This window comes from Salvelinus fontinalis, chromosome 28 (genome assembly GCF_029448725.1).
Source record: "Salvelinus fontinalis isolate EN_2023a chromosome 28, ASM2944872v1, whole genome shotgun sequence".
Taxonomy (NCBI): Eukaryota; Metazoa; Chordata; class Actinopteri; order Salmoniformes; family Salmonidae; genus Salvelinus; species Salvelinus fontinalis.
In genome coordinates, this window is record NC_074692.1 from 39,890,932 (window position 1) to 39,917,880 (window position 26,949).

General features: G+C 42.1%; 1 protein-coding gene across 1 annotated transcript in view; it reads right to left on the minus strand.

Moving 5' to 3' along the window:
- LOC129826698 (succinyl-CoA:3-ketoacid coenzyme A transferase 1, mitochondrial-like) overlaps positions 1-26,949 on the minus strand; it is a 131,460-nt gene that overhangs the window by 82,799 nt on the left and 21,712 nt on the right. The gene's annotated exons all lie outside the window — the stretch shown is intronic.

Sequence of the window (26,949 nt, forward strand, 5' to 3'; positions counted from 1 at the left end):
TTTAGGGCTGTAAAGTGAGGCACTCGCTCTCTCTCCCTCTCTCTGGGTTAAATCTCTGAATGTGCGCAGCAAAAGGGGAGCCAGGGGCTTTGGGTGGGGGGAAGGGGCGTGACAGTTTGACGCACACACACACACACACTTCAGTAGCTTTGTCTCTGGGTGCTCTCTCACTGAGTGTCATTAGCAGCAGCTAAGGGACTGACATCTCCAGCTCTCAACGGTTATCAGTAGCACTGAGACTAGTGATGGAGCTAAGGATGGCTAGGGCTGACTACTACACTGCTGACACTAACACACATTGTTTCAGCGACTGAATATAGCAGAATTGAATCAACAAGAAACCGACAGAAGGTGTCATCTGGCCCTACTGATGAGGAAATGGGTCCTCTGAATCAGGGAAGCAGTTCATTGGCTGAGTGACTTAGCACAATCCAGTCCCAATAATCTCTAAAGCTCTCTTATCTCTTTCACTTCACCAGCACCGATTCCACCATACATGTACTAAATGTATTAAATAGACAATAGCTTAGAGCTATCAGGAAAGGAGGATTATTGGAGGATTAGTCAATGTGAAATACACTTCTTCAGATGGGTTGCAGCGGTGCCAATGAGTGACTGACAAGCCGTGCTAGTGGTTCAGAGTCCTTATGGCTTGTTGTCTAATTGTCACTAGTGCTCTGATCAACTGTGGATTTAGGGGTGGGACTCAACTTCTGTAAGACTGCTTTAATAGCCTACATCTTAGATACTCAATTCAAATCAACAGTCCTGCATCTATGCTTTCTCGAAGGGTTATAAAATAATGATGACGATGATACTGTAAGGCGGATCCCCACCCCATCCACTGCCAATGAGAAGATGAGCAGTGAATTACGCCCAGTTCCTACCACCATCCTGTCTCTCTACCATGCCTCTCTGCACACAGTCTTCAGCTCAGTGTTTTTTTGCCTATGCTAAACCCGGCCGGGGCCAGTCCAGCACAATAAACAAACTAACCCAGTCCAGCACAATAAACAAACTAAACCCGGCCGGGGCCAGGCGAGCACAATAAAGAAACTAACCCAGGCCAGCACAATAAACAAACTAACCCAGTCCAGCACAATAAAGAAACTAACCCAGGCCCGGGCCCAGTCCAGCACAATAAACAAACTAACCCAGTCCAGCACAATAAACAAACTAACCCAGTCCATCACAATAAACAAACTAACCCAGTCCATCACAATAAACAAACTAACCCAGTCCAGCGCAATAAAGAAACTAACCCAGGCCCGGGCCCAGTCCAGCACAATAAACAAACTAACCCAGTCCAGCACAATAAACAAACTAACCCAGTCCAGCACAATAAACAAACTAACCCAGTCCAGCACAATAAACAAACTAACCCAGTCCAGCACAATAAACAAACTAACCCAGTCCAGCACAATAAACAAACTAACCCAGTCCAGCATAATAAACAAACTAACCCAGTCCAGCACAATAAACAAACTAACCCAGGCCAGCACAATAAACAAACTAACCCAGTCCAGCACAATAAACAAACTAACCCAGTCCAGCACAATAAACAAACTAACCCAGTCCAGCACAATAAACAAACTAACCCAGTCCAGCACAATAAACAAACTAACCCAGGCCCGGGCCCAGTCCAGCACAATAAACAAACTAACCCAGTCCAGCACAATAAACAAACTAACCCAGTCCAGCACAATAAACAAACTAACCCAGGCCAGCACAATAAACAAACTAACCCAGTCCAGCACAATAAAGAAACTAACCCAGGCCCGGGCCCAGTCCAGCACAATAAACAAACTAACCCAGTCCAGCACAATAAACAAACTAACCCAGTCCAGCACAATAAACAAACTAACCCAGTACATCACAATAAACAAACTAACCCAGTCCAGCACAATAAACAAACTAACCCAGTCCAGCACAATAAACAAACTAAACCAGGCCCGGGCCCAGTCCAGCACAATAAACAAACTAACCCAGTCCAGCACAATAAACAAACTAACCCAGTCCAGCACAATAAACAAACTAACCCAGTCCAGCACAATAAACAAACTAACCCAGTCCAGCACAATAAACAAACTAAACCAGGCCCGGGCCCAGTCCAGCACAATAAACAAACTAACCCAGTCCAGCACAATAAACAAACTAACCCAGCACAAACAAACTAACCCAGCAAACAAACAAACTAACCCAGTCCAGCACAATAAACAAACTAACCCAGTCCAGCGCAATAAACAAACTAACCCAGTCCAGCGCAATAAACAAACTAACCCAGTCCAGCACAATAAACAAACTAACCCAGTCCAGCACAATAAACAAACTAACCCAGTCCAGCACAATAAACAAACTAACCCAGTCCAGCACAATAAACAAACTCAACATATTTAAATATTCTGTGTGTATGAAGGGCCCAGTGTGGCTTTGAGCTGTGCATGTGTGTGAGAAGGCAGCAGGACGCAGGAGATACAGCAGTAGAGAACAGAGCTGGAATGATTCAGACCAACAAACACACAGGCGTGGCACATAGCGCACATTCATATGTGCCAGTGTAACACATGCACAGTACACACACAGTACACACACACATTGATATTCCCCTGTATGTAGTAGCATTTTCACATCAATGAGAGCGGAGAGAGGCTTGAAGTGTGCTGGCAGGGAGACACAGGGAATGAAAGGCCCCAGGGACACATGCACCTTATTCTTGTCAGTTTGTTGTCTTTTAGGGCTCTGAGCCCTGTCAGGGCTTATTAATGTCAAACGGATGGCCAGCCACCGTTAGGAAACACTGTGTGTGTTCCTGTGCCCTGCCCTTGTCTGTGTTGTGGCAATCTATCCCCATATTCACCACCTTCAGCCACAGACGTATTATTAGATCAAAACGTCATGGCACAGCTCGCTGATCTGATCAATGGAAATGTATAAACCAGGAGTACAGGGGACACATGTTCATCCACCCCTTACACACAAACTCACACAACACACAGTGGTGTAGTGGAGGGTAAACGCAAGTTAACGTACTTCACTCACTCTTTTGTGGGAAAAGTATTGAAAGGATAGGGAGCGTCCCTTTTTTCACTGTGACTGACGATCAGAGTTTACACACCACTATATCAATGCACACACAGAAGCACACATACAGTCAACGCTGCTGTTCTATTTATGTACTATTTATTCAACTGCGTGACCAAGACACTATCCACATTATACATAGCACATCATTTATACTGTATATCCTATTGTGTACATCCCAGTTTCATTACTATGCATACTACTTGTTTATTTTATTGATTTTTGTACTGCACTGTTGAGGGAGCTTGCAAGTAAGCATTTGGCTGCACCATTTATACCTGCTGTAACCTGTGTACATGACGAATAACCTTTGATTTGATACGCACATGAACCTGTTGATCTGGCCCTGTGAAAGATCCACTGATGTGAATGAACGGTTGTGACCCAGGCCTGACCCACCTTCAACCGTGTGTGTTAACAGTGTTTGAGTGAAGTTCAGACACATTGCTCTGATCAGCAGACATGAAGGGCATCCATGTCTCCTTGAGCTGTGGCTTAGCTTTACCTAAACCTTCATTATATACCAATCTAAAGCCATGATCCAGTCAAACCTTGCAATGCCAGATTCTAAATCTGCATATTCAGAAAGAGAGGAGAGAGAGAGTGAGTGTGTGTGTGTGTGTGTGTGTGTGTGTGTGTTGAGGCGTTTCGGCTAGGGGAAGTTGGGGACAGTCTGGCTGCAGGCAACGGAGCATGAGGACAGTGACTCTCATTATGCAACTTATTTATAGCCATCTCCCTCTTTGTCTGTGTCTCTTTGTCTGTGAGTGTGAGTGTGAGTGTGAGTGTGAGTGTGAGAGTGAGAGAGAGAGGAAATGTCATGGTTGGCTGGTGTGTTGTGTTGTCTTAGTTGGTGCACTGGGAAGTGAAATAAGGAAGTAGGCACAAATAGGGGTGCAGAAACCAACACAACACCAGCCCATAAGACTTGACTCTGTGACAGTAATGAACTCAATTACCTCTGGTCTAATTTGAACAAATCAGTTTTTAATTCAAATCTGGACTTCTAACCTCTTTTAAACATTGTGTGTTTGAGCTACAGGCTTCTTGGTTGTACCATTGGATTAGTCTGGGATTGGATTTCTTCTGCATCCTTTGGCTTCAACTATTAGTCTGTGAGATTAACGAGGGACTGAGCTAGAGCGGTGTTCGTGAGACAAGGGTGGATCCCAAAGGTGTCTGGGACATGGTCTTTTTACAAAAACTTCTGTGGAGTCAGAACAGTTTGAGCTACAAACTATTAAAATCTATCTATCTATGAAAAGCTGAGACTCTACAACACTCACAAGCTACACAAGAGTTGTTAGAAGGTAAGGGGTTATTCTACACAGAAGATCATAGGAAACACAAGGACATAGTGTCTATAATAACCTCACAGTTGCTGTCACAAACTCAGGTTGTGTCACTAACTCGTTGGATATTCATTTCCAACGAGTTAGTGACATTTCTGTACTTACAGCACACATATACATTCATTTATAACAGGTTTTTGCTTTGGCAAACCTTTTTTTTCATTGACATTTGTCAATAAAACTCACTAATGCAACTGTTTATGTCAAATAGTTTTGTGTTCTACTTGTAGCCCTGGTTGTCCTGAAAAGAAAAGCGTAAGGATAGTGAGTGACTAGTGAGTGACTAGTGAGGATAAATATAAGGGCTGGACATATTTTTGGGGATCCCCATTAGCTGACGCCAATGCTGACACCTAGTCTTCCTGCAGTTCGACACAAAGAAAAAGACAGCACAGACAGAAATACTTAACAATTTACATACATTTTAAAACATTAATATGGACATTATCGACTTTTACACACACTAGGAATACATTTTACTAGGAATATGGTTGAATACAAACAGTGTAGTTATTCCCTCTGTAAGGCAATTAAACAAGCAAAATGTCAGTACAGAGACAAAGTGGAGTCGCTATTCAACAGCTCAGACAAGACGTATGTGGCAGGGTGTACAGACAATCAGGGATTACAGAGAGAAAACGAGCCACATCGCAGACACCAACGTCTTGCACCCAGACAAGCTAAACACCTTCTTCGCCCGTTTCGAGGATAAGACAGTGCCATCGACCCAGCCCACTCCAAAGGACTGTGGGCTCTCGTTCTCCGTGGCTGACATGAGTAAGACATTTAAGCGGCCCAGAGCAACCCTAGCCGCGTCCTCAGAGCATGCGCAGACCAGCTAGCTGGAGTGTTTACGGACATATTCAATTTCTCCCTCTCCCAGTCTGCTGTCCCCACTTGCTTCAAGATGTCCACCATTGTTCCTGTACCCAAGAAAGCAAAAGTAACTGAACTAAATGACTATCGCACCGTAGCACTCACTTCTGTCATCATGAAGTGCTTTGAGAGGCTAGTTAAGCGTCATATCACCTCCACCTTACACCCTAGACCCACTTCAATTTGCTTAACGCCCCAATAGATGCACAGACGATGCAATCGCCATCGCACTGCCCTGTCCCATCTGGACAAGAGGATTACATATGTAAGAATGCTGTTCATTGACTATAGCTCAGTCTTCAACACCATTGTACCCTCCAAGCTCGTCATTAAGCTCGGGGCCCTAGGTCTGAACCACGGCCTGAGCAACTGGATCCTGGACTTCCTGACGGGCCGCCCCCAAGTGGTGAAGCTAGGAAACAACACCTTCACTTCGCTGATCTTCAACACAGGGGCCCCGCAAGGGTGCAAGCTCAGCCCCCTCTTGTACTCCCTGTTCACCCATGACTGCTTGACCATGTACGCCTCCAGCTCAATAATCAAGTTTGCAGACGACACAACAGTAGCAGGCCTGATTACCAACAACTAAAGAGGAAAATGAAAGTCGGATAAATGAAAAGCCAATTTTTTTTATGGGGTCTCAGGATTGGTAGTGGTAAGTAGCAAATGTCTCAACCCAACCCCTAATCTAGTGAAACCATATGTTCTAACCCTTCTTCCAAATGTTTGGGGAGTCTCCCACGTGCCTTTTGGGCAAACACCAAATGTGTTTGCTTATTTTTTTTCTTTAAGCAATGGCTTTTTTCTGGCCACACTTCTGTAAAGCCCAGCTCTGTGGAGTGTACGGCTTATAGTGGTCCTATGGACAGATACTCAAATATCCGCTTTGGTGCTTTGCAGCTCCTTCAGGGTTATCTTTGGTCTCTTTGATACCTCTCTGATTAATGCCCTCCTTGCCAGGTCCGTGATTTTGTGGGTGGCCCTCTCTTGGCAGGTTTGTTGTGGTGCCATATTCTTTCCATTTTTTTATAATGGATTTAATGGTGCTCCGTGGGATGTTCAATGTTTTGGATATTTTGTTATAACCCAACCCTGATCTATACTTCTCCACAACCTTGTCCCTGACATGTTTGGAGAGCTCCTTGGTCTTCATGGTGCCGCTTGCTTGGTGGTGCCCCTTGCTTACTGGTGTTGCAGACTCTGGGGCCTTTCAGAACAGGTGTATATATACTGAGATCATGTGACACTTAGTTAAATAAAGTCCACCTGTGAGCAATCTAAGTATGTGACTTCTGAAGGTAATTGGTTGCACCATATCTTATTTAGGGGCTTCATGGCAAAGGGGGTGAATACATATGCACACACCAATTTCCCATTTAGAATTTTTTGAAACAAGTTATTTTTTTCATTTCACCAATTTGGACTATTTTGTGTATGTCCATTACATGAAATCCAAATAAAAATCTATTTAAATTACAGATTGTAATGCAACAAAATAGGAAAATCGCCAAGGGGGATGAATACTTTTGCAAGGCACTGTAAATCTTGAGTCTTCCCCATTCACCCTCTGAACAGCACAAATACACAATCCATATCTCAATTGTCTCGCGGCTTAAATATCCTTCTTTAACCTGTCACCTCCCCTTCATCTACACTGATTAAAGTGGATTTACCAACTGACATCAATAAGGGATCATAGCTTTCACCTGGATTAATCTGGTCAGTCTGTCATGGAAAAGTGTTCCTAATGGTTTGTCCACTCAGTGTATATTCCATAATTAAAACAGCTCTTGGTATTTTATTAAGATCCCCATTAGCTGTTGCAAAAGCAGCAGGTACTCATCCTGGGGTCCACACAAAACATGAAACATAATACAGAATGACATAATACAGAACATCAATAGACAAGAACAGCTCAAGGACAGAACTACATAAATTTTTTAAAAGGCACACGTAGCCTATATCTCAATTCATACACACAAACTATCTAGGTCCATAAGGGGAGAGGCGTTGTGCCGCGAGGTGTTGCTTTATCTGTTTTTTGAAACCAGGTTTGCTGTTTATTTGAGCAATATGAGATGGAAGGAAGTTCCATGCAATAAGGGCTCTATATAATACTGTATGTTTTCTAGAATTTGTTCTGGATTTTGGGACTATGAAAAGACCCCTGGTGGCATGTCTGGTGGGATAAGTGTGTATGGCAGAGCTGTATGTAAGTTGACTATGCAAACAATTTGGTATTTTCAACACATTAATGTTTCTTATAAAAAATAATAAGTGATGCAGTCAGTCTCCCCTCCCCTCTTAGCCAAGAGAGACTGGCATGCATAGTATTTATATCAGCCCTCTGATTGCAATTAAGAGCAAAATGTGCCGCTCTGTTCTGGGCCAGCTGCAGCTTACCTAGGTCTTTCCTTGCAGCACACGACTGGACAAATCAAATCAAATTTTATTTGTTACATTCACATGGTTAGCAGATGTTAATGCGAGTGTAGCGAAATGTCTGGTGGGATAATCAAGATTAGACAAAACTAAAGCCTGCAGAACTTGCTTTTTGGAGTGTGGTGTCAAAAAAGCAGAGAATCTTTTTATTTCGGCTAGACCGCTCCCCAACTTTGCAACCATTGAATCTATGTTTTCACCATGACAGTTCACAATCTAAGGTAACGCCAAGTAATTTAGTCTCCTCAACTTGTTCAACATCCACACCATTCATTACCAGATTCAGCTAAGGTCTAGCACTTAAGGAATGATTTGTACCAAATACAATGCTCTTAGTTTTAGAGATGTTCAGGACCAGTTTATTACTGATCACTCATTCCAAAACAGACTGCAACTCCTTGTTAAGGGTTTCAGTGACTTCATTAACTGTGGTTGCTGATGCGTATATGGTTGAATCATCAGCATACATATGGACACACATGGTTTGTTTAATGCCAGTGGCAGGTCATTGGTAAAAATAGAAAAGAGTAGAGGGCCTAGAGAGCTGCACTGCGATACACCACACTTTATATGTTTGAGACGCTTCCATTAAAGAAAACCCTTTGAGTTCTATTAGATAGATAGCTCTGAATCCTCGACATGGCAGCAGTTGAAAAGCCATAATAAATAAGTTTTTTCAACAACAGGTTATGAGCAATAATATCAAAGGCTGCACTGAAATCTAACAGTACAGCCCCCAAAATCTTCTTAGCAATTTCTTTCAACCAATCATAAGTCATTTGTGTCAGTGCAGTACATGTTGAGTGCCCTTCTCTATAATCATGCTGTCTGTTGTTATTTTGTTTACAGAGAAATAGCATTGTATTTGGTCAAACACATTTTTTTCTAACAGTTTGCTAAGAGCTGGAAGCAAGCTTATATGTCTGCTGTTAGAACCAGTAAAGGCCACTTTACCACTCTTGGGTAGCGGAATTACTTTGGCTTCCCTCCAGGCCTGAGGACAAAGACTTTCCTTTAGGCTCAGATTAAATATATGACAGATAGGAGTGGCTATAGAGTCAGCTACTATCCTCAGTAGTTTTCCATCTAAGTTGTAATTGCCAGGAGGTTTGTAATTATTGATCATTAACAATAAATGTTCCACCTCTCCCACACTTACTTTACAAAATTCAAAGTTGCACTGCTTTTCTTTCATTATTTTGTATTTTTTAATGCATGAATATAATTGCTCACTGTTTGTCGTGGGCATTTAATGCCTTAGATTTCCTACTTTGCCAATGAAATAATCATAAAAATAATTGGCAACATCAAATGGTTGTGTGATGAATAAGCCATCTGATTCGATGAAAGATGGAGTTGAATTTGTCTTTCTGCCCAAAATGTCATTTAAAGTACTCCAAAGTTTTTTCCATCATTCTTTATATCATTGATCTTGGCTTCATAATAAAGTGTCTTCTTTTTGTTGAGTTTAGTCACATCATTTCTCAATTTGCAGTAAGTCAGATGTGCAGCCAGACATATTAGCCACTCCTTTTGCCCCATCTCTTTCAACCATACAGTTTTTAATTTCCTCATCAATCCATGGAGCCTTAACAGTTCTAACAGTCCGTTTCTTAACACGTGCATGTGTATCAATAATTGGAAGAAAAAATTTCATAAATTCATCAAGTATTGTATGATACCTCTTTGAATAGAATACATGCATAACATTCTAGAAGTCATGTTCAGTATGTTCCAGAGGATCTGAATGACCCAGTGGGGATTCCCACCCATAGAGATTCTACTAAATTACTACTAGTTATTATTAGTATTCTAATTCCTAATTATATGGTCCCGCCTGTCTGTCTGACATGACTATCAGCTCCATTAGGACCCTACACTACAGCCAGCCATTAACATGTGTGTAGGGAAGCAGATGAGCTGTGCCACGGACGCTGGTGAGTAATAGTTCAGACGCACGCATGCACGCTGTGACTAGAAGCCTGTTGTCTCTCGGAGAGTTTATGTAAATGTAACCACCCTTTATTACTGCAATTTACCATGATTCTTGCCAAACGTAGAGTTACCTTCGATTACTATGGAGAAAATATACCAGGGGAAAGAGAGAGGTGTGAAGTCACCCCAAGGTGATCTTTCTCTTCAGCTCTTGGCTAACTTTGTTGTCCCACTCCCCCCAGAAGGAGCAGGGTACAGGTTCTCAATATGAATGTTAGCTTAGCTACCAGTGTGCTCTCAATGGATACTTTGCATCGCAGTCAATGTAAATAATATACAAGATTGGTAGCAGTGAAATGAAAGCCTACTCTATATAAAAGGGGGGATATTGGAAAGTGATGAATATGTCCTGGGTTTTATGAAGTTGAACAGCTTTACTCTGTCATTCACACTACCCACAATGGTGTTACAGTAAAGCTGTGAGTCTCACACAGACACACTCTATTCATCCATGCACAGAAGACTGGCCAGGAAAAATAATCCACAACATTCCCGAAGCAAGTCGGTGGGTCTCTTCTCCACTTACAGTAGGAAAATCAATTAAATCTAACAATTAGCTGAATAGGCTTCAAGTCCGCACTCAAAGCTCAATAGAGAAACTACATCTAAGGGCTCCTCTTTGTTAGCGTCCAACATCTCCTCTCTCCCTTGTCAACCTGTGGAGCTTTTGGCAGGTAATGAGAGTCCTTTCAATCCCCACGCCACAGTCTCCTCATCATGAAGCCCACCGAGAGCGGTGTATAGGACCAGATGGACAGACAGTGGGAGGGAGATGACACCTTGGAGGATGGATGCCGTCAATATCAAAATACACCCTAGGCTGACATGAAAAAAGGCACACAGACGCATGCTCACACACACACTCAAAGAAGAGGGGAGGGGAGGCAAAGAAGGTTGTGATAATGCAAAAATAATGATAATAATGATAAATGATAATGCGATATGCGGTTCATCACATCCTAAAATGCATTAGACATGATTGTATCTGTGATAAGGGGATAACAGATCGAGAGATGGGTGCTACAGAACATTCCAAAATGGAGCCGAGCCGAGTCTCGTTGGCCAGCAACCTGGTGCAGACTGCCAAAATGCTATTCTATATCGTTGTCCTATGATGTAAAGCATATCAATGAGTTGTCTTTTTTTACCAGGAAAACCATTAGCTAGTTCTACTTCACGTTTGGAAGATTGAGGGTGAAGTCAAGCTCAGTTGACTATAGCACAGTAGCCTGTATCTGATGTTGAGTTGAGAACAGAATTGATCTGGTAACTTTCCCAAAACTCCCAGGCTTCCCAGGAATTCTGGTTGGAGGATGACTGGATTTTCTGCATATTCCCTCCCTCCTGATTCACCGAATATTCCAAACGAGATTTCTGGAAAACCTGGGAATTTTGGGATAATCTCTGGAAATGTGCAACCCTAGTTGAGGATGAGTGAGACCAATGTCATTCAATTATTTTTTCATTGAAGTGTGACAGGATAAGTGAGGAACACGGTGGTAGGCTACATCTTCAACAACATTGTCAGAAACAGCTCAGCCATGCTGGGAAAATGACTAATTTTATTCTCTGCACATCACAACCACTACCAACCATCCAGTGTAGGAGCTTGACCTCTATGTATACTGTAGACCAGGGGTGTCAAACATACGGCCCGCGGGCCGGAACCGGCCCCCAAGGAGGTTCGATCAGGCCCGCAGGATAATTTGAAAGTGGAAAAAATGCATAAAAGACATGGAATTAATATTTTTAATTCGCTGTAATTCATGGATTATCCGCTAAGGGGCGCACTCTTTCCATCAGAGTAGAAGACAAGCCGCATCACTGAGACAGACTGAAAACAGCAGACGGTATCAATGCGCCATCTGCTGCTTGTTACGACGTTGTTAATACCTTGGTCTCTACCTCTCCGCTACACCCTCATTAGCCAAAATGTCGTTATCCAAACGGAGAAAAGTAGATAAGGAGTGTAGAATTTTCAAAGAAAAATGGACCACGTCCTATTTATTTACAGAGATGCACGGAAAACCTTCGTGCTTGGTGTGTTTGCAACAAGGTTCGGTATTGAAGGAAAATAATATTCGACGCCACTACGAGACTCATCACAGCGAAAAATATGACGGCTTGCAAGGACAACTGAGAAGAGATAAGATTAACGAATTGCTGGCGGGTCTGAGGAAACAGCAGTCAACTTTCATCCAGAGCCGAGAAGTCAGTGAAGCAGCGGTAAAAGCCAGCTACCAGTGTGATGCAGATTTGAAGGGCAAATTTGCCTCTGTAGGTCTGGACAGATTTTATCAGTATCTACTACCAGGGTACCCCAAATTAACAGCCCTGGCTGCTAAAATTTTGTGCATGTTTGGGACAACCTACCTTTGTGAACAAATTCTCAGTGATGAATATCAATAAAACAAAAATGCGTTCAAGGCTCACAAACAAGCACTTAAATGACATTCTGAAAGTGACAGCTAGTCAGGACATGACACCTGGTGTTGATGCACTTGTACAGGCCAAAAGATGCCAAGTTTCAGGAACAAATACAAGTCCAGACTAGACTAACACCTTTAAAATGCTGCCTTAGATACTGTTTGCATTGAAAGAATACAGCTCTGTGAAGATGAATCCTTACTGTGGTGATTTAAAAAATGTGCACTTTAATGTTAGTCAGCAGCTTCAAAACAAAAGTTGTGTGATGGAATTCTACTGTTCATACAACTCCATAAATTTTCAGTATGTATTGTATGTGTATGTATGTTTCATGTATGAAGTTTACAGATTTACAGGACAGGCGAACACTTTCTTCATTACACATTTAAAATCACTCTCCTTAGTTTGTAAGGTGTACGCAGGGATTACATTTAGATTTTATATGCGTATGTGTAAGTGGTTTAAAAATTCCTTTCTTTAAAAGTCTCATTTAATCTTAAAGTGCATTACTATATTTTTCAGTACCAATTAAAGTTTTGTGCCTTTGTACAATCAGTGGGATCAGTTGCAATGCATATTTGTGAATGATAAAAGTAAATTGCACATTTGTCTAAGGAAATATGAGGTGTTTCATGAAATGTTTTGTAAAAGGATAGTTCATTAAATTTCAATATTTTCCTAATGTTCTTGTGCTTCTTTACACCAAAACAAAGGAAAGACATGATATTTTGGTTATTTATAGCAGAGTATGGTATAATTTTAATGGTCCGGCCCACTTGACATCTCCCTAGGCCGTATGTGGCCCACGATGCGAAATGAGTTTGACACCCCTGCTGTAGACTCTTGCCGGTGTCAAAATCCCAGAGTTAAACTAAGGATTTGGGAGGAATTGTCTGTAAGTAAACACTACAGCTTTGTACCCGAGGGCATTTCCATCTGAAAGCCCATGAGCACCAGCATGAAGTTCATATGAACATATCAAATGTGGTGTCAAATGAAAGCTAACATGCTGACCACACCTCCCGCATTGCAAAATAAATGTACACATACATTATATTCAATCATTGCACCTGCACCGCTCATGCGTCTGCGTAGCCAGGCGCTAAAATAGAACTTGGTTCTATTTGTGACGCTTGACGCGCTACAAGTCCCGCCTCTCCCATCTCCTCATTCGTTTTTAGGAGCATATACGCACGTGGGGGATTAAAAGATGAACTGAGATCCACACTCGAGTCCAGTTGGTGGTGGTAGTGCACCTTAAAGTTGGTTGCCGACCCCCATATGAAGTCCAAAGAAGGAGAAGCCTGAAGGAGGAGAGATTACTAGAAACTAACTCAGTTTACCCTTTTATCTGTGGATTAACTGTCGGAGTAGAGGACCTTGTGCATTTTAGGGTAAAATAACATCCCAATGTTTATATCCCAGGACAAATTAGCTAGCAACAGCAAGCTAGATAATTGCCATAAATTATGAATGCTTTTCAACCTGTCCCCAAATTAATATACACTGCTCAAAAAAATAATGGGAACACTTAAACAACACAATGTAACTCCAAGTCAATCACACTTCTGTGAAATCAAACTGTCCACTTAGGAAGCAACACTGATTGACAATAAATTTCACATGCTCTGGTGCAAATGGAATAGACAAAAGGTGGAAATTATAGGCAATTAGCAAGACACCCCCAATAAAGGAGAATTTCTGCAGGTGGTGACCACAGACCACTTCTCAGTTCCTATGCTTCCTGGCTGATGTTTTGGTCACTTTTGAATGCTGGCGGTGCGCTCACTCTAGTGGTAGCATGAGACGGAGTCTACAACCCACACAAGTGGCTCAGGTAGTGCAGCTCATCCAGGATGGCACATCAATGTGAGCTGTGGCAAGAAGGTTTGCTGTGTCTGTCAGCGTAGTGTCCAGAGCATGGAGGCGCTACCAGGAGACAGGCCAGTACATCAGGAGATGTGGAGGAGGCCGTAGGAGGGCAACAACCCAGCAGCAGGACCGCTACCTCCACTTTTGTGCAAGGAGGAGCACTACCAGAGCCCTGCAAAATGACCTCCAGCAGGCCACAAATGTACATGTGTCTGCTCAAATGGTCAGAAACAGACTCCATGAGGGTGGTATGAGGGCCCGACGTCCACAGGTGGGGGTTGTGCTTACAGCCCAACACCGTGCAGGACGTTTGGCATTTGCCAGAGAACACCAATATTGGCAAATTCGCCTTTGGCGCCCTGTGCTCTTCACAGATGAGAGCAGGTTCACACTGAGCACATGAGCACATGTGCTCGACTTGACAGAGTCTGGAGACGCCGTGGAGAACATTCTGCTGCCTGCACCATCCTCCAGCATGACCGGTTTGGCGGTGGGTCAGTCATGGTGTGGGGTGGCATTTCTTTGTGGGGCCGCACAGGCCTCCATGTGCTCGCCAGAGGTAGCCTGACTGCCATTAGGTACCGAGATGAGATCCTCAGAGCCCTTGTGAGACCATATGCTGACACATGCACATTTGTGGCCTGCCTGAGGTCCTTTTGCAGGGCTCTGGTAGTGCTCCTCGTTGCACAAAGGTGGAGGTAGCGGTCCTGCTGCTGGGTTGTTGCCCTCCTACGGCCTCCTCCACGTCTCCTGATGTACTGGCCTGTCTCCTGGTAGCGCCTCCATGCTCTGGACACTACGCTGACAGACACAGCAAACCTTCTTGCCACAGCTCACATTGATGTGCCATCCTGGATGAACTGCACTACCTGAGCCACTTGTTTGGGTTGTAAACTCCGTCTCATGCTACCACTAGAGTGAGAGCACCGCCAGCATTCAAAAGTGACCAAAACATCAGCCAGGAAGCATAGGAACTGAGAAGTGGTCTGTGGTCACCACCTGCAGAAATTCTCCTTTATTGGGGGTGTCTTGCTAATTGCCTATAATTTCCACCTTTTGTCTATTCCATTAGCACCAGAGCATGTGAAATTTATTGTCAATCAGTGTTGCTTCCTAAGTGGACAGTTTGATTTCACAGAAGTGTGATTGACTTGGAGTTACATTGTGTTGTTTAAGTGTTCCCTTTATTTTTTTGAGCAGTGTAGTTAGTTCAGAGTTTGTTTTGATATTTCAACCTGAGGCTCCTGATCGCATCTGGTGTGGGTGGAAAAAAATCAACATGCGAGTGAGCGGTCTGGTCAGCATGTAAGAGTGTATATTTTGGGTAAATTAAGCAATATATACATTTTTCAACCATCTCCATTTAAAAAAATTAGGCATAAGTAAAAGCTTTGATTTCTGGAAAACAGATGGAAAGATGAGTCTTAGAAAACATCTACCAGAAAGTCTTAAAAAAGGTATTAGAAATACATAAAAACACAATCATGTTGACGCAAAGACCTCTGCTAACGAATATCAAAACTTACATTATTTTGAAAAATTGTATACCTTCTGTAAGATATTTTCTATTTTCTTTCTCTCTCATGAGGGAGGATAATGAAAGTCCACAGAGCTAACAAGTAATGGTTGGTAGACCTACCAATTAGTTATAGTGATTTTACTGATATCAATTTTGTGATTAAAACTCACAATACTGTTACCGAATTGTTAACAGAATTATCCAAAAACTGTAATAGAATTACTGCAACTGAATTGACTACAATGGGAAATCATAATAGTCACAAACCACAGTTGGGTCACCTGATACTGTCCTCCCTGATTAGCTCATAACTGTTTTATTACTCTTTCTGACGTCTGGTGGTCAAACCAAGAGTGTTAAAACAGTCCGTCTGGACAACCCCTCCCCTCTCTCCCTCTCTATTTCTCACTATCCAGATAATGTCACCTCTCCCAGCACTTACTGACTCCTACGCATGAGTAACCTCTCTTTCCATTTACTGTAAATAGCATCCTCACCCACTGAGCACCGACCAACAGTCCACCCTGGCCTTGACGGTAACATCCACAGACGGACCGGACCAAATCTGAACCTATCATAGATGTACAATGTCTTCAGAAAGTATTCAAACCCCTAGAATTTTTTCAACGTTTTGTTGTGTTACAGCCTGAATTATAAATTGATTGAAATGAGATTGTAACTGTCCAACTACACAAAATATCCCATAATATCAAAGTGGAATTGTTTTTAAAAGTTTTTCAAATTAATAAAAAATGAAAAGCTAAAATGTTTTGAGTCAATAAGTATTCAAGCCCTTTGTTATGAGAAGCCTAGATAAGTTAAGGAGTAAACATTTGCTTAACATGCCACATAAGTTCCATAGACTCACAATGTGTGCAATAATAGCATTTAACAAGAATTTTGAATGATTACCTCATCTCTGTACCCCACACAAAGAATTATTTCTAAGGTCCCTCAGTCAAGCAGTTTTTCAATGTTCCTGAGTGGCCAAGTTACAGTTTTGACTTAAATCTACCTGAAAATCTATGGCAAGAACTGAAAATTGTTGTCTAGCAATGATCAACAAAAATATTTGATAGAGCTTTAAGAATTTAGAAAAGAATAAAGGGAAAATGTTTCACATTCCAAATGTGGAAACCTCTTAAAGACTTACCCAGAAAGACTCAGATCTGAAATTGCTGCCAAAAGGTACATCTACAAAGTACTGACTCGGGGGTGTGATATCTCATTTACAGAAGTTTTCTGTATTTCATTTTCAATTAATTAGCTAACATTTCTCAAACATGTTTTCACTTTGTCAATATGTTTTTAGTTTTTATTAATTGCATTTATGAAAAGCTGAAATGTCTTGAGTCAATAAATATGCAACCCCTTGTTGAATGGCAAGCCTAAATAAGTTCAGGGGTAAAATTGTGCTAGTCACATAATAGGTTGCACGGATTCACTCTGTGTGCAATTAGTGTTTAATATGATTTTTGAATGACTACCTCATCTCTGTTCCCCACACATACAGTTATCTGTAAGGTCTCTCAGTCAATCAGTGAATTTCAAACACAGACTCAACAACAAAGACCAGGGAGGTTTTCCATTGACTCGCAAAGAAAGGCACCTATTGGTAGATAAAACTTTTTTTTTTTTAAACATCTGCCTCAGTGTCTTTTCCAACAGCCAAATCTACACTGGAGTTGCTGACCAAAATGACATTGATTGTTCCTGAGTGGCCTAATTACACTTTTGACTTAAAATCGGCTTGACAGATCTTGAAGAATTAAAAAAATAATAATGTGCAAATATTGTACAATCCAGGTGTGCAAAGTTCTTAAGAGACTTACACAGAAAGACTTACAGCTGTAATTGCTGCCAAAGGTGATTCTAATATCTATCGACTCAGGGGGTTGAATACCTATCTAATCAAAATATATTAGTGTTTCATTTTCTTATTTTTTTTTATTTTATCCCACAGAGTATTTTGTGTAGATCGTTGATCTACAACTACTTTTACTTCACTACATTCCTTACAAAAAAATGATATACTTTTTACTCCATACATTTTCCCTGACACCCAAAAGTACTCATTACATTTTGAATGCTTAGCAGGACAGGAAAATGGTCCAATTCACACACTTATCAACACAACCTCTCTGGTCTTCCCTACTGCCTCTGATCTGGCAGCCTCTTGTAAATTATGTCTGAATGTTGGAGTGTGCCCCTGGCTATCCGTAAATAAAAAATAAAAACAAATATGGTGCCGTCTGGTTTGCTTAATATAAGGAATTTGAAATGATTTATACTTTTGATACTTAAGTGTATTTTAAACCAAATACTTTTAGACTTTCTTGAATTTTACTGGGTGACTTTTACTTGAGTAAAAGTAAAGATGCCTTCATAGAAAATGACTTAAGTATGACAATTGAGTATTTTTTCCACCACTGCCCATTTCAGGAAGCGTGGTGTAGGTCACACTTCACAGTAGAGGCATTTGAACACAAAAATTATACATTTCTTATGTGATTTTTGACAGAAATGCCTTATGGAACATGTTAAATTTCATGTGCCTTAATAACAAACGTGTATGCCATCTGTAAATACGAATAACATTGTTAAATGTTTGGTCTGCCATGTAGCATGCTTATGTCTATAACATGAGCTGCTCAGTACGTGTAGATAATCCTTGCTACTGCAGCTTTTTTGAAAAATATCATGGAGAACTGCAAAAGTGTTGATACGGCTCTCAACATCGCTGCCCTGAATTTAACAGGCGCTATCGACAAAGATCGCCAAAAAAACATTCATTGAACCAGACATTGTAGAGTCTTCTGATGACAGTGATGGTGTTGTTGTCACGGAAGAAGTTGAACGAGTTTTGAAAGCAGTGGAATCCCCAGTGGAAGCAGAGTATGATTGCAAATGTGGAGGGAGACAAAAAGAGATCACAGAAGGCTGTTGTATAACATTTTCCGACAAGATAGAACTGCCAAAGGGGGCAGAGTTGCAATCTACTGTAGAGATAGCCTGCAGAGTTCTGTCATACTGTCCAGGTCTGTACCCAAAGAATTCGAGAATCTACTTTTAAAAATACACCTTTCCAGAAACAAGTCTCTCACCGCTGCCGCTTGTTATAGACCCCCTTCAGCTCCCAGCTGTGCCCTGGACACCATGTGAATTGATTGCCCCCCATCTATCTTCACAGTTCGTACTGTTAGGTGATCTAAACTGGGACATGCCCGCCCCCCGCTTCTCATTCACCCAAATCCAGACAGCTGATGTTCTAAAAGAGCTGCAAAATCTGGATCCCTACATATCAGCAGGGATAGACAATCTGGACCCTCTCTTTCTAAAATTATCAGCTGAAAATTGTTGCAGGTATATTTCACTGGTCATCCCCAAAGCCAACACTTACTTTGGTCACCTTTCCTTCCAGTTCTCTGCTGCCAATGACTGGAACAAATTGTAAAAAGAAAGTCTTATATCTCCCTCTCTAACTTTAAGCATCAGCTGTCAGAGCAGCTTACGATCACTGTACCTGTACACAGCCAAACTACCTCATCCCCATATTGTTACTTATCCTCTTGCTCTTTTTCACCCCAGCATCTCTACTTGCACATCTACCACTCCAGTGTTAATCCTAAATTGTAATTATTTCACCACTTTGGCCTATTTATTGCCTTACCTCCCTACTCTTCTACATTTGCACACACGGTACATAGATTTTTCCACTGTGTTATTGACTGTACGTTTATGTGTAACTCTGTGTTGTTGTTTTTGTCGCACTGCTTTGCTTTTTTTTGGCCAGGCCGCAAATGTAAATGAGAACTTGTACTCAACTGGCCTACCTGGTTAAATAAAGGTGAAATTAAAAAAAGTATTAAAAAAAAAAGGTACCCATGACGTAATTCCGCTACCGTAATTCCTTTACAGGTGTACATCCACTGTACTGTAGTTCAATAACCAAAATAGATTTTTTTTCAAACTCAAGGTGTTATGTCATAGCTGACACACCATTCTTGGAAAATGTGGTTGCATAAAAACCTGAGGGAGATTTTACCTTTACCGGCTTTAATGGCTCCAGGTCATCTACAAGTCTCTACTAGGTAAAGCCCTGCCTTATCTCAGCTCACTGGTCACCATAGCAGCACCCACCCGTAGCACTCGCTCCAGCAGGTATATCTCACTAGTCACCCCAAGGCCAATTCTTCCTTTGGCCGCCTTTCCTTCCAGTTCTCTGCTGCCAATGACTGTAACGAACTGCAAAAATCACTGAAGCTGGAGACTCATATCTCCCTCACTAGCTTTAAGCACCAGCTGTCAGAGCAGCTCACAGATCACTGCACCTGTGCATAGCCCATCTGGAAATAGCCCATCCAACTACCTCATCCCCATACTGTATTTATTTATTTTGCACCCCAGTATCTCTACTGGCACATTCATCTTCTGCACATTAATCACTCCAGTGTCTAATTGGTATATTGTAATTACTTCGCCACCATGGCCTATTTATTGCTTTACCTCCCTTATCTTACGTCATTTGCACACACTGTATATAGATTTTCTTCAACTGTATTATTGACTGTATGTTTTGTTTATTCCATGTGTAACTCTGTGTTGTTGTGTCGAACTGCTTTGCTTTATTATTGGTCAGGTCGCAGTTGTAAATGAGAAATTGTTCTCAACTAGCCTACCTGGTTAAATAAAGGTGAAGTATATTTAAAAAAAATCTAAATACCAAAGTTTGCATCTGCACAGTTCTTCCACTAAATTAGTTTTTGTACATTTTTCTGTGGAAATTGTTTGTTAAAACAAAATGTATGCCATCTAATATCTGTTTTTTGTTGGCATACATTTTAAAGTGAAAAAACGGAGTCAAGTAGTAATTCCGTTAACGTGGAATTGCCACCAACCGAACTCTGTACAGCCTTAACTAAAGGGATAAGGCCAGAAGATGACCAGACAGTTTCATATCCTGGTCTCAGATCTTGTATGTGTTTTAGTCAACTACTCTGACCATCGTTGTGATGAATGTCATTGTCAACTACTATGTCATACATGGCAGTATCGTGCTCCTATAGCGTACGTGTTTGGTGTTTTATTCACAATGAAACTAACAGTTGTAAACTCATGTAAACATTATATGATATTCTAATATATTTCTACTCAGCATCCCTGTCCAATATATCAACAGCACCCTGCTGCTGCTGTAGATAACCAACTGCCACTTGTGTGATAATGAATGAAAAAATATTTTATAATTCAGCTCACTTTTCACTTTCTATGTTTCTGCAATTAAAGGACATTTGCTGCAATCCTTCCCCTGTCCATCTCAATACCTAAATCTGTTGTCTACAAATACTTACCAATAAATAACTCAACATTCTCTCCACAGATGTCAATGTCTTCAGTATGACCATCACACTATTTGTCCAGTTATGCTATACACTGCATAGAGGTACTTAATTTAAAACCAGACAAATCACTGTCTGCATGCACGCAGACAGAGAAACTCAGAGAGACACACAGACAACCTTAGACCTTGAGGCTGGAGGTGCAGGGGTGAATGTAGAGAGGGTCCTCCACTTAGGCCCACCTGTCTGTCTGCGGTCAATCCCTCTGGGTCTGAGTCAGAGTGGACAGAAGGCGTAGACCATTACCTAACCTATTCCCTCTCACTGCTAAACTCAGGCCCCATGCAGCAGAAAACCCACAACATCACCGCCAGGATCAACACCTGCAACATCAGCGCCAGGATCAATACCCGCATCATCACCCACATCATCACCTCCAGATCAACACCCACAGATCGACAGCCACATCAACACCCACAGATCGACAGCCACATCATCACCTCCAGATCGACAGCCACATCAACACCTCCAGATCGACAGCCACATCATCACCTCCAGATCGACAGCCACATCATCACCTCCAGATCGACAGCCACATCATCACCTCCAGATCGACAGCCACATCATCACCTCCAGATCGACAGCCACATCATCACCTCCAGATCGACAGCCACATCATCACCTCCAGATCGACAGCCACATCATCACCTCCAGATCGACAGCCACATCATCACCTCCAGATCGACAGCCACATCATCACCTCCAGATCGACAGCCACATCATCACCTCCAGATCGACAGCCACATCATCACCTCCAGATCGACAGCCACATCATCACCTCCAGATCGACAGCCACATCATCACCTCCAGATCGACAGCCACATCATCACCTCCAGATCGACAGCCACATCATCACCTCCAGATCGACAGCCACATCATCACCTCCAGATCGACAGCCACATCATCACCTCCAGATCGACAGCCACATCATCACCTCCAGATCGACAGCCACATCATCACCTCCAGATCGACAGCCACATCATCACCTCCAGATCGACAGCCACATCATCACCTCCAGATCGACAGCCACATCATCACCTCCAGATCGACAGCCACATCATCACCTCCAGATCGACAGCCACATCATCACCTCCAGATCGACAGCCACATCATCACCTCCAGATCGACAGCCACATCATCACCTCCAGATCGACAGCCACATCATCAACTCCAGATCAACAGCCACATCATCACCTCCAGATCAACAGCCACATCATCACCTCCAGATCGACAGCCACATCATCACCTCCAGATCATCACCTCCAGATCGACAGCCACATCATCACCTCCAGATCGACACCTCCAGATCATCACCTCCAGATCATCACCTCCAGATCATCACCTCCAGATCAACACCCACAGATCAACACCCACAGATCAACACCTCCAGATCAACACCCACAGATCAACACCCACAGATCAACACCCACAACATCACAGATTGAAATTCTGAACTTGCTCTGCCAGCAAAGATTCACTTATCTTCAGTGAGATCGTAATTGTTTCACTATCAGAGATAAAAGTGGCTTAATGATTATATCAATACAGGGATATATTGCCTACATTTCATAGATAATGTTCATGTGCATTGGTGCCATGAAAAGGAGTCGCCACGAAAAGAGGTAAATGAGGATATGTCTGTTTTCAGGTCACAAAATGAATACAGGGCGAACGTGTTAAGGCTAAATTGTAATTATTTTGCCTATATGGCCTATTTATTGCCTTACCTCCCTACTCATCTACATTTGCACACACTGTATTCAGATTTTTCTATTGTGTTATTAACTGTATGTTTGTTTTACTCCATGTGTTTACTCCATTTGTTTTACTCCATGTGTTTACTCCATTTGTTTTACTCCATGTGTTTACTCCATTTGTTTTACTCCATGTGTTTACTCCATTTGTTTTACTCCATGTGTTTACTCCATTTGTTTTACTCCATGTGTTTACTCCATGTGTTTACTCCATGTGTTTACTCCATTTGTTTTACTCCATGTGTTTACTCCATTTGTTTTACTCCATGTGTTTACTCCATTTGTTTTACTCCATGTGTTTACTCCATTTGTTTTACTCCATGTGTCGAACTGCTTTGCTTTATCTTGGCCAGGACGCAGTTGTAAATGAGAACTTGTTCTCAACTGGCCTACCTGGTTAAATAAAGGTGAATTAAAAATAAAATAATTAAATTGTGCATCTAAGGATTCTCAGCTCTTGCTGATCCAAAAAGTGATAGTGTGATTGTTAATGCAAACATTATGACAGAGCATGGTTGTGTTACCTTCTAAAGAGACAATAGAGTCTAAATCCCATAGACATATTCTAATGACAAATCCTTATAGGGTGCACCCAGATGCAGGATTTGCTTTGAATGGGAATATCACTTCCACTTATTCTATGGCTGTGTGTGCAAGAGTATTCTAGAGTGTTCAAGAACTCTGCTGGTGATTCTCTCAGCGGAGTAACTGTTTGATAACTTTGGGTTTTGTGTGAGGAAGACAGTTTGGATTAGAAGAGCTACTCCCATCACATCTTAGAATGCTGTTGGTTATGTCTGCTGTTGGCTTCACTGCAATTTAGACAATAGGGGGATAAAAGCATTTGTGATATGCAGACGGCTGTTTGAAAGGAAATGAAAAGGAGCCTACAACAAAAAACTTCAAAGATTAGCCTCCTGCTGAAATTGACAGTTTCTTTTGTGTAGCCTACCTGGGCGTCGAGAAAAATGCCATGCTTGATGTTCTAAGGCGATGAATTAAGAAGTTGGATGCAATTTTTCATACTCCGCTCTTTTCAGCGTCTGTTCATAATCTGATTTCAAAGGATGTTTGGGAAGTGTGTTAAGTAGACGTGAAGTCCATTAATTGAGACGTGACACCAACTGAAAATTGGGTACCTAAAGTAACATTTATTTAGGCTACCTAAAATATATATATCTCTCCTTTTTAAAAACAATGTCATTATTTTTACTGACCTTGTTTTAATTGCAATTTCCTTCCCTCTTTTCCTCTCTCTGGGGAGACATCTCTGCCACTGTTGTTCTGTGTTAAATTACACTAGTTAGTATAAAACATGACATCAATACCATTTAGGTGGTTGATTTGTTATGAATTTAGACCATTTGGTCTGTACTCCATAAAATATGTCATGTGCAATAATGTTTTACAACCAAGCTTGAAGTCCCCTGAACAACAGTTGCCATCAAGCTTGACTCATTAGACTATGAAAAATTATTGCACAGACCACACTTTACTATCAGTTTGAAGTCCAAATAAACCACTTCATCCATCAAGTTGTTGGACTGTTTGTTCAGCACTTTCTGAGTGAGTGAGTGAGTGAGTGAGTGAGTGAGTGAGTGAGTGACAGAGACAGCTAAATACCTGCCACACCATGGGGTCGAGAGTAGCTGTTTGAGTTGGACCGCAGCGTGAAGGAAAAGCAGCCTACAAGTGCTCAGCATATGTGGGAACTCCTTCAAGACTGTTGGAAAAGCATTCCAGGTGAAGCCGGTTGAGAGAATGCCAAGCGTGTGCAACGCTGTCATCAAGGCAAAGGGTGGCTACTTTGAAGAATCTCGAATATAAAATATATTTTGATATGTTTAACACTTTTGTGTTACTACCTGATTCCATATGTGTCTTCACTATTATACTACAATGTAGAAAATAGTAAAAATAAAGAAAAACCCTTGAATGAGTAGCTGTGTCCAAACAGTTGACTGATACTGTATATATATATATATATATATATATATATATATATATATATATATATATATATATATATATATATATATATATATATACACTGCTCAAAAAAATAAAGGGAACACTTAAACAACACAATGTAACTCCAAGTCAATCACACTTCTGTGAAATCAAACTGTCCACTTAGGAAGCAACACTGATTGACAATAAATTTCACATGCTGTTGTGCAAATGGAATAGACAAAAGGTGGAAATTATAGGCAATTAGCAAGACACCCCCCAAAACAGGAGTGATTCTGCAGGTGGTGACCACAGACCACTTCTCAGTTCCTATGCTTCCTGGCTGATGTTTTGGTCACGTTTGAATGCTGGCGGTGCTCTCACTCTAGTGGTAGCATGAGACGAAGTCAACAGCATGTGAAATTTATTGTCAATCAGTGTTGCTTCCTAAGTGGACAGTTTGATTTCACAGAAGTGTGATTGACTTGGAGTTACATTGTGTTGTTTAAGTGTTCCCTTTATTTTTTTGAGCAGTGTATATATAGTACTGCTCTAGGAATATAATTATTGTTTGTATAACCTTATATACTATTATGTATTGATAGTAATGTGCACTGCAGAGAACACCAGAAGAAGAATTATCATAGTGAATTAATGTAATATTTGTTTCAATTAATCCCATAAGGGATGGGTTGCCAACTGGCGATTTGACACGAAAATAAAATGTAATTCATTCATTCATTAAAATTTCATTCAGACACTCTAGACAGATGGTTGAGAATCCTAAAGGTTGAAGCCGACAGTTTATGATTAAACACAAACAATTACATCCCCAGCAGCCTGGATCTCTCCTCTCCTCCCACTCAACTCAACTGGTTTATTATTCACGGACCTCAAGAGAACTCACAACACACACTCGGTCAGGCACGCACCTACACACACAGCATCAACAACTTCAACATACGTATAAGCCAAGTGGGTGCTACACATTTGTCGAGAATAAATGTAGTTTTCCCCAATATAATGTAGTCTAAAGTGCTTTGAGTACCTGGAGGAATAAGCCAATGTAAATGTCCTTGTAAAAGACTGTTGTTCCAGAGTTACACTGGACTCACATATTCGACCCCGCTGATACCCCTTCAACCGCTTAACTTAGAAAATATGCTTCTTGCATTGAAAACAGAAAGCTCTCCAGCTAGTTCTCCTCTGCACTACATAGCATGAAAAATCAACGGCTGCCTTGGATTCATTGAAAAGATAAGTACTGTACATTCAAAGTGTCTAATGGAATATAGGAAAGCGCTTCTCTCTCCCAGCACATGAATCTCTCCCAGCCTGAGCACCCAGCTACTGAGTCAGACTTTCCATTCCTTCTTATGACTAAGAGGGTTTATATCTCCACACAGACGACAGGGGGGGGGGGGGGTGGGCTGGTGTATTATATCTCCACAGAGCAGAGGGTGGGAGGGTGGTGGTTTATATCTCCACACACACAGACAGGGGGGGGGGGGGGGGGGGCTGGTGTATTATATCTCCACAGAGCAGAGGGTGGGAGGGTGGTGGTTTATATCTCCACACACACAGACAGGGGGGGGGGGGGGGGGCTGGTGTATTATATCTCCACAGAGCAGAGGGTGGGAGGGTGGTGGTTTATATCTCCACACACACAGACAGGGGGGGGGGGGGGGGGGCTGGTGCATTATATCTCCACAGAGCAGAGGGTGGGGGGGTAGTGGTTTATATCTCCACAGAGCAGAGGGTGGGGGGGTAGTGGTTTATATCTCCACAGAGCAGAAGGTGGGGGTGTAGTGGTTTATATCTCCACAGAGCAGAGGGTGTGGGGGGGGGGGGGTTATATATCCACAGAGCAGAGGGGGGGGGGGGGGGGGGGTTATATCTCCACAGAGCAGTGGGTGGCGGGGTAGTGGTTAATATCTACACAGAGCAGAGGGTGGGGGGGTAGTGGTTTATATCTCCACAGAGCAGAAGGTGGGGGGGTAGTGGTTTATATCTCCACAGAGCAGAGGGTGTGGGGGGGGGGGGGGGGGTTATATCTCCACAGAGCAGAGGGGGGGGGGGGGGGGGGGTTATATCTCCACAGAGCAGTGGGTGGCGGGGTAGTGGTTAATATCTACACAGAGCAGAGGGTGGGGGGGTGTTTTTTTTTTATCTAAACAGAACAGAGGGTGGGGGGTAGTGGTTTACATCTCTACAGAGCATAGCATGGGGGGGGGGGGGTAATATCTCAAAAGGCTAAAATGCTGAGTCTCTGTGGATTCATG